Raw genomic sequence first — 10,811 nt, 5'->3', positions numbered from 1 at the left:
GCAGTTTGATCAATTTGAAAAGTTGTCTTCCGCAAAAAAAAGGACGGGTGAGAACGATGCGAATCAGGTGGTTTCAGGTAGATTGTCGCTTTGGTTCCATTTTGCTACAAGCTATGAAGCTTTTGTAAGAATCATCTAATCCTACATTTCATGCTAGATCAACACAGTGAACCTGCGAGCGGTGATCGTCGCGGTTGTCGTCAGTGTGCCGTGATTGTCCCTTTTTTTCGGCCACTAATCGCAAAGTTAATTAGAAGGGGTAGAGGCAGGATTTCTTACACAAAATTCTTCTAGTTGCAAATAAGATGAGGAGATCAGGTTTTTCCGGTGTATCCGGTGCATGTCGTCTTTTTTTAACATATAAAAGGATGGACGGGCCGTTTGTTTCGGTGTATTTAATTAATATATCATTTTAAAGGTTATTAGGGATAACTTATTATTCATTTCTATACTTTCTTACTCTTCTTCAGATGCTTTACACCTTCCGTTATTCAACTTAATCCTTACTTAAAAAAATATTGATTAGAGCTTCGTTGATTGTTGCTCATTAAACGAAAACCCATCATTTACTTATAGTTTTCCATTTTCTTTATCATCAGATGGAGGAGCTTTCCATTGAACTAAAAAACATTTATTTACTGTTCATCTATCTTACATTAAAACGTTACACCTTCTTTTCTTCACTTTCTCAACACATTACTCCCAGTTATTCAGCGATATTGCGGCTTAATTGGAAGCGAATCTACCTTTTCCTTTCCTCATGAAACTACAATTTGAACAATCGTGCTGCCACCACGATCGTTGCCGCAGAAAACCATCCTCAGTCGCATTTACACTTCACATGTCCCCAATTCTGGCCGCGAACCGTCTGGTAGCCTGTTGGTAGAATAATTATGTGGCTGGCTGGCTGGGATGTCACGCTTGCACCACCACCACCACCGTTCGCGTTCGTGTTCCGCCCGTACCATCGATGCAGAACCTTTGGTGGCAATTTGTGTGTGACACCATTTCACCAGAAGCAGCAGCAGCAGCAGCAGCAAAGTGGTGCATCGTTTTCACGATGGCGTCACCGTGCACCGTCTGGCCTGGGTCTATCCCTTACGCAATGCCCTTACCGTGTGCGTGGTATACCCTTCGACCCCAACGTCCACCCATCCACTCGACTTATGCCACGAGAATCATCATCTGGCTGTGGCCGTTCCAAATCTTCTTCTTCTTCTACCGGTCCTTACAGCTTCATCCAGTAATCGATCGATCGATCGATCGCCGCTGCGCACACGAGCTTATTAATGATCGAGCAACCAGCGACCACTTAGCAACCGATCGTATCGATCAGTTTGCCGTTGTTTCTCTACTTTTGGATTCCGCCTGGCTTTCTCGGGGCGCTAGTTAGGCTTTCACGATCGCGAGCTCTCAGCGCTGGCTCCAAGCCAAGCCATCAACCAAGCTCCGCTAAGCCGCTTCCAATCCACTTCCCGGTGTTATCCACGCGGACGGACAGTTATATGAGGATGGCTTGTGCCGCCGCTAGCAGATCGCCAGTATCCATAAAGATCGGTGCTGCTCATAAATCGGAAGCGTTCATTAATTCAACACGTTAGGCCGAAGCTGACCGGAGGCCCAGGGGAGCCGTGGGGGATGGGGTCACGACTGATAAATAAATCATTTTTCGCTTTCAATCTGCGAATTTTGGCTTGCGCGTGCGTTTGTATGTGTGTCTAGTGGCTGTACAATCCGTTGGTGCGCCTGACACCAACCACTCGCGTAATCAAGCAATTAGTTAATGCTGAGTATAATTTCCTCCTTTCGATGCGCATTTTATGATGAGCCGCGGGCACCACGGGCAAAGGTGAACCATTGGCCAACGCTGCACAACATAAGATGCTGTGGCGCGTTCAGGTGATTCAACGGAATTTGCGGCCCCCGTTAAGCATGTGGTTTGACAAAAATAATCGAAATGAAATGAGTGACACAAGCCGTACTATCACTCCCACAGGGGGTTGTTGTGACTGTTGGCATGAGATGATCGCGGAATGAATTCCGTTTCAACTATCCATTTACTGTCTGCGCGCTTGCTTAAGAAGGTGAAAGAGCACTATGTGTGTTGTGGCAGCATTGATCGAGTTATGCTGACAGATATGGTTTTGTATGAACGATCTAACGAGCTGTAGACGAAGGAAGGAGTTTTGTTTCTGCACTACCGAGCATGCGGACTTGTTGGGGCGCGCGATCGTCCTTGAGCTGGTCCGGCCTTCTTCTAATGCGTAGATGTGCGCATTCTATGCCTGGCATGTTGAGGGTTTTTTTTTATGAATCGACATTCGCAATGCTTGCAGATCTAAGGGATTATAGACCATCGTAGATCGGTTCGCTGGTCTAGTAATGATAGGTTTAAGGATTTCAACTGGCAGCAGCAAGAATAATCGATTTGTAATGAGGGCTTTAAGAATATAACTTTGATTCAACTTCCTCACGTCTCGATAGACTGCTTTTTAGCAAATTTCTAGGCCCTTACTCAAATAGAGAAATAGTTAAATTCATTATTATCCAAAACATTTTATCCTGTTGATCATACGTTGGTGTAACATATTTGTTTTAGATTAAACCTAACATCTAGAATTAGTGGTCAATATTGTATGACAGAAAATAGAAAGATCAGTTTTACTACAAGCTGTATATAAGGGGGGACTTCGGTATTTTTTTTGTGACACATATTTTTAACATTTTCCCCTGAATGCTGATCCTTTCAAGAACATTGTGTAAAAGTTTTGGATCAATCCAAGCAAAACTGACAAATTTATAGATTTTTGAAAATCCGCGTTTCATACAAGGATCCATGCAACTCGCTACTTTGAAGAGCGTTTCAAAGTCGGTGCCCATCGTACCGTAAAAACTACTGGAGCGATTGTTGTGAAATTTTTAACACATAATCTGTACATATTTTTCCAGGTAGTCCCGTCAAGATTTAATAAAAATGGTTGATACTTTTTTTAAAACAATTATGTAAAGCTCGTGGTTTTGGCAGAATCGCAAAAAGCATCACTTTTACAACTTTAAAAATTTGCTAAAAATCTAAAAATAAGAATATCAACAAAAACTCTTCAGGGCTACCTAATTAATAAATTTATAATCTTTCTAACGAATATCGATTTGTATATTTCAGATGACCCGTCATGTCACTACGCTGGGCCCCGTAAAAAGTACCGTTGCGACAACACGCCTACCAAAACTTTATGCCACGGATTGATTTTTCAATGAATGTTGGTGAAAACTATACCAAATATTCTTCAAAAGTTGTAGAATAATATGAAGAAATAAAGTTGAATGGTTACGTCACAAAAAATCATTAAAAACGGGCCTTTTTTCGACCCGAAAATACCGAAGTCCCCCCTTAATTAGAGAAGCTATGTTTAAGATTCGATGGAGCTTTAGCGATCTTCAATATCCAACCAATCAACCAAATTATTTCTTCGGGTTTCTGTAAATTCGAACCAATTTAAAATCGCTCACAAAAATGCATGAAAATGACAAATCGTCAATGTCACCACGGATCCAATTTCAATACGACTCACCTCGCAAAGGGACCTTCCCTGTCGACCAAGAATGATCGATTTCTCCGCCAGCTAGCTTCGGCGCCCTTCCCTAGCGGCCTTTTAATCACCATCTCTCTTGTCGATCGCTAGGGCTAGCGCAGATCGTTAGCGGGTACGATTCCGGACCACCGAAGCACAATAGCACGTGATCATTAGTACCATGCGCCGGCTAACGACCTCCTGACTCCAGATAGTATACCACCGAAAGAACGGGGGGAAATGAATGGGAAAATTACAAATCATCAGCCCAACGATGGAAGGGGAAACGCCCAACCGACGACCGACGAACCTACTCAATTAATCAATTGATGACGGACTTCGACATCCAAGCAGCCGAGCAGTGAGCCGTGCTCGTTGACAACTCGCGCAACCGTTTAGGCGGGATCGAAGTTCGTCAAGTTCAAGTTTGCCGGCTGCTGCTCCGGAAGCTGGAAGTTTGCGTGAACGAACAACGCGCAGAATCGAGCGAGCAGTGTGATCACGGCCAAACACGGCCTGTTGTCGGGGCGAAGAATGATGATTAATAAAGATAGAGCGCGGCCGCTCTAACCCGACCACCAAGCGCACCTTGAGTGACGACCGCGACCTTGCGCACCCAGGTGGCTTCAGCGGTCCGCGGGTAGTGCACAGCGGTGCCACCGTTACTCCAAAAACGGACAGTACCGCGCTGCCGGCAACCAAAATGCAGGCAGATTAATGGCATCGTAAAACACTAGACACTAGAGTGGACCAACCAGCGAACCCAGGCTGGCCGGGCGTTCACTGGAACAAACTCCAAAAACGGTAGATAAGCCACCTGCCTGTCCCGTCTCCGAGACCAGGTGGCATCTGTTTAATACCCGCTGTCCATTTCCTGATCGTGAGATTTGGTGTGCGGTCCCGTGCTTCACTCCACATAAACCCCTGGGGGGAACGTGATGAAAGGTGCAAATTGGCGACTGCCAGCGACAACGTAACGACTCCGCGAGGGTTAAGGTCGCCATCGTCGTCGCCAATCCGTCGTCGTGAGATAACCGGAGATCGTGGTGCAGTAAAACGCCCGTCGGCACCACAGATGCATCCTGTTAGATCCACTAGACCACGATTTTGGCCCGGGATGGATTACCGAATCTACAGCATCCCTCCCCCGGGCCACGAGCCCACGTGCAACGGAAAGCCTGCCCCCTCGCATCTAAATTGATATTGCGGATAATGTTCGGTGGCTTTTTTTTTGTTCGTTCATGTTTCGAACAACCATCAGTTGCCGCTCACTTTTACACCCTCGTGTTGCGGTTGCGAGCGATCCTGGTCGATGGTCAAGTAGCTTGGGGCACTCTGGGAACAGTCCTTCAGCGATGACAGAATGTGGCAGCCGGATCGCAGCAGGCCGGGTTAATGATGTTTCGACTCGGATTGATGGTGGCTATCACAACGCGCGTCGCTAGCAGAAAACAATTAGAGGTTCACTGAATTTGGTTTTTGGGGTGATTTAGCAGACCTGTGACATTCGCTGAAGATGAATTGAACTTAACCTTAAAGTCGGAGCGAAAGATCAAACTGTTTCTCGTGATTCAATCACCGAAAAAACCTCAAAAGCTGGACATAACTTTGAATGAGTAGATCTAAATTTCCATCGTTAGCGCCTCGCAATCACTAGTCTAAACTGTTTAATTAGCTTGTTGAAACAATGTACACCGCCCCCATTAAAATGTGTTTACCGTCTTAGATCGCCGGATAGCACGACGGGTTGAGGATCGACCGCGATCGCCTCGTTCGCTCGCTCGCTCGCTGACACTCGTCAGTAAAACAACGACGAGCAACAACACATCCGTCACGGTACAGTACCCTTAACTAACCTAATCTACACCAAAAGACGCCCCAAAATTCCACATCATGCCTCTGGTGCCTCCGGTGCCCCCAGTGCCATAAGATGCCCGCTCGACGGATCCGGCTAAGCGAAGTGAGCAAGGTGCCGTCGAAACGGTTTTCGGTGTGGCAACGGCACCGATTTCGAGGGAGGTAAAATTGCACCTCCCCTCTCCCGCTCTTTCTCTCTCTTCAAACGCATAAAACGCATTTTCGCAACGATCCAGTGCTACGGATGAGCTGAACGCGCGCGATCACTCTCGGTTGACACCGTTGAGTGTACACTCCCCATGAGTTGAGTCGAGAGCAGCAGCAGCAGCAGCAGCTCAGTCAATTTCACCGCGAATGCGTTAAGTGACTCGTTGCCACATTGTAAAACAAAAAGGGCGCCCCAGCTGACGGTCCGAGGATGTGTGGCACTTTGCTGAAAGGCGCCAGTAAGCAGCAGCAAAGTGGAAAGGGCAAAAGAACGAGAACACGTGTTTTGTGTTTGCGAGTTTTTTTTTTTTGGGAGGTACTAATTGCAGCGATGCTGCAATTACTTGTCACTCGTGGTATTGGTAATGGTTGAGCTGCAATTGTCGACAGACGAGACGTGAGCAGAAGCAAACAAATCGCGTTGGGTGCGTTTGGAGATTGTTAGAAGCTTTTTACTAGAGGAATTACTGAGCTTCTTTGGTGTTTTCCAAAGCTGGCCAAAAGGACTTCAGGTTTATTGTTTCTTTTCATTAAGAAAGATAGTATTTATGCTCCTTTCTGGAGGTGTCTAGTGAATTGAAATAAACAAAAGCATTACAAGGTGTGAGCGTGCCTTACATCGACAATTATTGTAATTTCCCATTGATGTCAAAGGCCCCATTGTGCTTGTTGTTGATCTATGTAGTTCAGAAATACATCCGTCACCTCCTTATCCTGCCTTCGCCACCTTCCTTGTCAGCTTCCACGCAAACCAAACGCAACAACATACACCACCTCATGACGATGACAATGATGATGCAAAACAAGGGGCAGAGCTAATGGTCGTAACAATTTCAACTGTCCACCTTACACCGCGCGTACGGCCTTTGCGCAACTTTGTACACAGAGTCGGAAGCAACTCCGAATTCCGCGCGTTCATGTCACAAACCGGCTCATACTCCGAACGGTTGTGCAGCAGTGGCCGCTGGTGGTTACGGTGACAACTTCATGCAGATCACTCCGGAGCACCTTGTCTCGACCCGATCAAAAACCATATCGTACGGTCCACGCAACCGTTCCGTGGCTTTCCCCGGCAGTGGCCATTTTACGAGACCCCACGTCCGCTCGGCCGCTTCGGTGGAAAGCGCTTGCTTTCGCCATGAGTTTTATGGTTCCGCACGGGACTACGGGATCGTTCCGATCCGGAGGTTGCAGCCTCCACTCCAACGGCCCATCGCAAAATGATAAATTTTCGGAGCCGCCTTTGAGCCCACTTGACCATTGCCTGTCGGTGGTTGCGAAAGATTCAATTGGCTCAAAAACCGCCACTCCGCAGCCCGATCGATGCTGGTGGTCATAAACGAAAGGAATGAACGTACGATTGAAGCAATACGATCGTTTGCCATTATTTGCTCATCTTTGCGCCTTCCGCGCGGCTAATGTTTTATTTTACTTGAAATCCTTTTCTTCGAGGTTGGGTTGTAAAATGGAAAGATCATGGGGATCGTTTCGACATCGCGGTCTGGCACGCGATATGTCCATTTTGGGGGTGTTTGTCCCAAAGGGAAGAAGATTGTGCTGTATGAGCTGTTTCGCACCTCGAGTGGGGTGATGATAATGACGATGATGAGCGTGAATACATTGAGGGAAATCATTAGATTCGGATGTAGACACTCATGGCGTTCCGTAAATTCTGTTGACTTAGATGCTAAGACTTATTTTTGTAAAATCATTTATTCGTAAAAAATATAAAACTACAACTTTCCTTTAAATTTGTTACTCTTTAGGTGCATCTGATATCCGACATTTATTCATGGCCTACTACGAAACCAGACTGCTAAGATTGAGAGATTGGTGAGATTGATTATTAAGCAAATTTCGGCAATTCTACCGAGCATTTTCTTCACAAATCGATTACAAAAAAATGCACAAAATTGATTACAAAAACGAATAGCCATATTAGTGTTTAGAGTAATCAAAAGTATTGCGAATAAAAGACAATTTTTGCAAAAATTATCATCAATGCTCCAACCAAATAACGAGCTGTGCGACGCTCTAAAACCTTCAACATAATTATGCTATCCAGTAAACTCATCCTTGAACAAATGCCAATGCAATCAATTATCTTCTCTCCGGAACATTATTTACATATTGCTGCTTCCCCCCAAAAGGAACATGCTCCTGGTGGTCTACCTTTTGCACAAACCGCGCTCCGATTCGTCCAATGATTCGGTTCCCAAATCGCTTCACCCAACCGAAACCATTTTCCACTAACGCTGCAACCGATCGATCACTACTGGCGCACAACGGGCGCGAAAAGAAGAAGAAGAAATTGGCACACACTCACCAGCCCGACGGTCCGGGACGCAAACTAGTCCGCTTATTGGTTGGTTGGTTGGCCCGAAAAACCGATGCTCGAATTTCGACAAACCATCCGTCTGTCACGTCCAGTGGGTGGCATGTGGGTGGACGTGGGCAGGGTGGCCCATACATAGAGGGGGAAGGGGGGAGCAGCGCAGCATCGTGGTGGCATCTCGTATTAGATCATCGACCGTCCATCGGCGTCTGCTCTGGGGTTCACATAAGTTTTCCTTTCTTTTTTCCACATGTTTTTTTGTCGAATTTCTTTCACTTGTTGCGCACAAACACGTGGACATGGGCACACATACGATCGTCTTGGACTAGCGGCATTCGCGAAAATTCACGCTTTGCCAATATCATTCAAAGTTCGATTGAAATGCCAAGAATGTGCTCTAGACTGACGCCTAAGAAGGCATAAAATATGCTCGATATGCTCCATTGTCAGCATTGCAAAGACGCATCTCGTGGTCCCGCACTCGTCCTTCACTTCAGCCCGGCTCACGTATGAGTCTCTGGCTTTGGCCTTTCACTCACCAGACCCGTGCGATGAGGTCCGTAGCTGTGTGACGGTCAGTGATTTTGCCTTTTGCCATGTGCCATCATTTGCTCGATCTCGATGACCTGCTACCGACCGATGGATGAGCTGGCAGCGTTCGGGGTCGGGGTGCGTGGTGCGCGATCACGCCAGTTTCACGCCGGATTATTCGGTTCACAGTTGGATGGTTGCGGGTATCGATCACAATCTTTGACCCCTTCACCACCACCACACTGGCACCGACCACCTGTCATGCTTCAATTCCTTCCCCTTCTTGCCCTGCTGGATACCCTCCAATTGATCGCGACGATACTTTCGAGGCGGATTTTGTCGGTCGGATGCAGCATAATGAGCCACAAATGCTTCAACAAACTGCATTGTGTAACGGTTCACGTTGGCGCCTCTCTATTCCAGGACATGATACCACCTTCGTTACATTTTTCTCTGACAATTTAATCACAACAACAAACCGTGTCCACCATCCGTTTACTAACTGGATCCGATCATTTTCGGACACACCTTGTGGGTGAAGATGAAGATAATGGAACTTCGGTGCAACAGAAATGACGTCAGCGATGCTGCACCGATGACGAGGTGAATGTCACCAAACTGCAAAACCTTGTGATGGTCCACGGGGTGAAATTGTCGGTACGAAAATATCCTTGAAAGAGATCCGTGACTGCCACACACTTTCCTCACCCACCGTGGAAAGCTAAGGCGCGACCACCAGGGTCATGGTGACGCAGGTACGCACACTTGCCGAGTGAAAGCTTGCTCGATGGTGGTGCCAATGCGCTTCTTCATTTTCCGATTTTATTTTGGCAAAGCTTTCCCAGCCCAGTGACCGACGAGCCCAGACGCGCAACCGAATCGGAACGAGCGAACGGACAGAAGGAAGGAAGAGGTCGTCCAATCAAAATGAAATCAATTTTCCTCTCCGGGCACTCGGGGCCACCCGGTGCACCCACTGCTTCACAGCTAATTGTGTAATTCAACGCACGTCGCGCAAAAAGCGCTAATGTTTCGCACGAAAATTAATGGTCGCCGCGGTGGGGCAGATAGATCAGCGTTGTATCTCTACCGAATGACCTGTATGGTGAACGATTCTTCACGTTCGTTGCATGCCAGGAGGCTCGCCTGGAAATGGGATTTGCTGTCGCAGCGAGTACAAACAATCATACACAAAGCTGGCCACGCCACACAAATGTTGCGTGAGGACAGAGCGTGCCTTCGACAGCTTTGGTCCGGTGGCGTGATATAAGATGTGAGATAAATCAGCGCCACCGTGAGGGTGGTATAATGATGGGGTTTGAGTTTACTACGAAGCAGTTCCTCTAGGTGCGATTGAGGTTACTCGCTGAAGTGCATGTTTTTGGGGAACTTTATTTGGGAACAGGTTGGCTACGGTGGCTACTGTGGAGCTTTGGTGATAGGATTTGGCAATTACCCGAATGGCCTACTTTTGGATCATCAGTTGGCAGAGGTGACAGATTTTCTGCTTCATGCCGAGCCTACTTATTTGATAGCAGAAGCCTACTAATTTGATATATTATTTCTTTTGATTGATAATCATAATTAGTTTTTGTAACTTGTAGTTTAATAAGTAATTCATGGACATTTTTCAACTTAATGAGAATGAAAGAAACAGTAAAATATTATGTCATACATTAAATTAAAGAATATTTTACATACGATCTGTATTTTCTGAATCAAATTGCTTTGGGATAATATAACGTGTAGGAAAAGGATACTCTAAATAAGGATTCAATTAGTTCATTTCATGTTGTAGATTATTGATCTATTCTCCATGTTTCTTATCCCATGAGGAACAACAAAACGACAAATGAGATCATCTATTACAATTTTCTGATCATCTAGCAGTTCATTTCATGATAAACAGCTCCAAATACACACTCCCATAACGTGTGATCGATAGATTATCAAAAACCATTAGTGAAAACATGACTGATACAACGCGCACGTTCACAGCAGCTGACAAGGCACACGATAAGCGATCGATCATCTTGTAACAAGCAAGCGATCGTCGCTATAATGTCACCGGATTTACTCCCGAGCCACGCGGTGTCTCGAAGTCGAGTCGAAAGCTCCCTTACTCGCCTTGCTCGCCCATTTACCCGGGGGCGAATAAATCACCGAAACGGCCAACAACAATTGCGATTGTTTGAGAGGGAGCAGCACAAGAAGCTCTCCCCCAAACCGACCAGCAGCGCGCGGCCACCTCTGGGCCGCATAACATTATGGCACGATCGCGAACGAGCGCAGATCAAGCGTAGATCGCG

The sequence above is a fragment of the Anopheles aquasalis genome, chromosome 3 (genome assembly GCF_943734665.1).
Source record: "Anopheles aquasalis chromosome 3, idAnoAquaMG_Q_19, whole genome shotgun sequence".
NCBI classification, from domain to species: domain Eukaryota; kingdom Metazoa; phylum Arthropoda; class Insecta; order Diptera; family Culicidae; genus Anopheles; species Anopheles aquasalis.
This window is presented reverse-complemented; position numbering follows the sequence as displayed.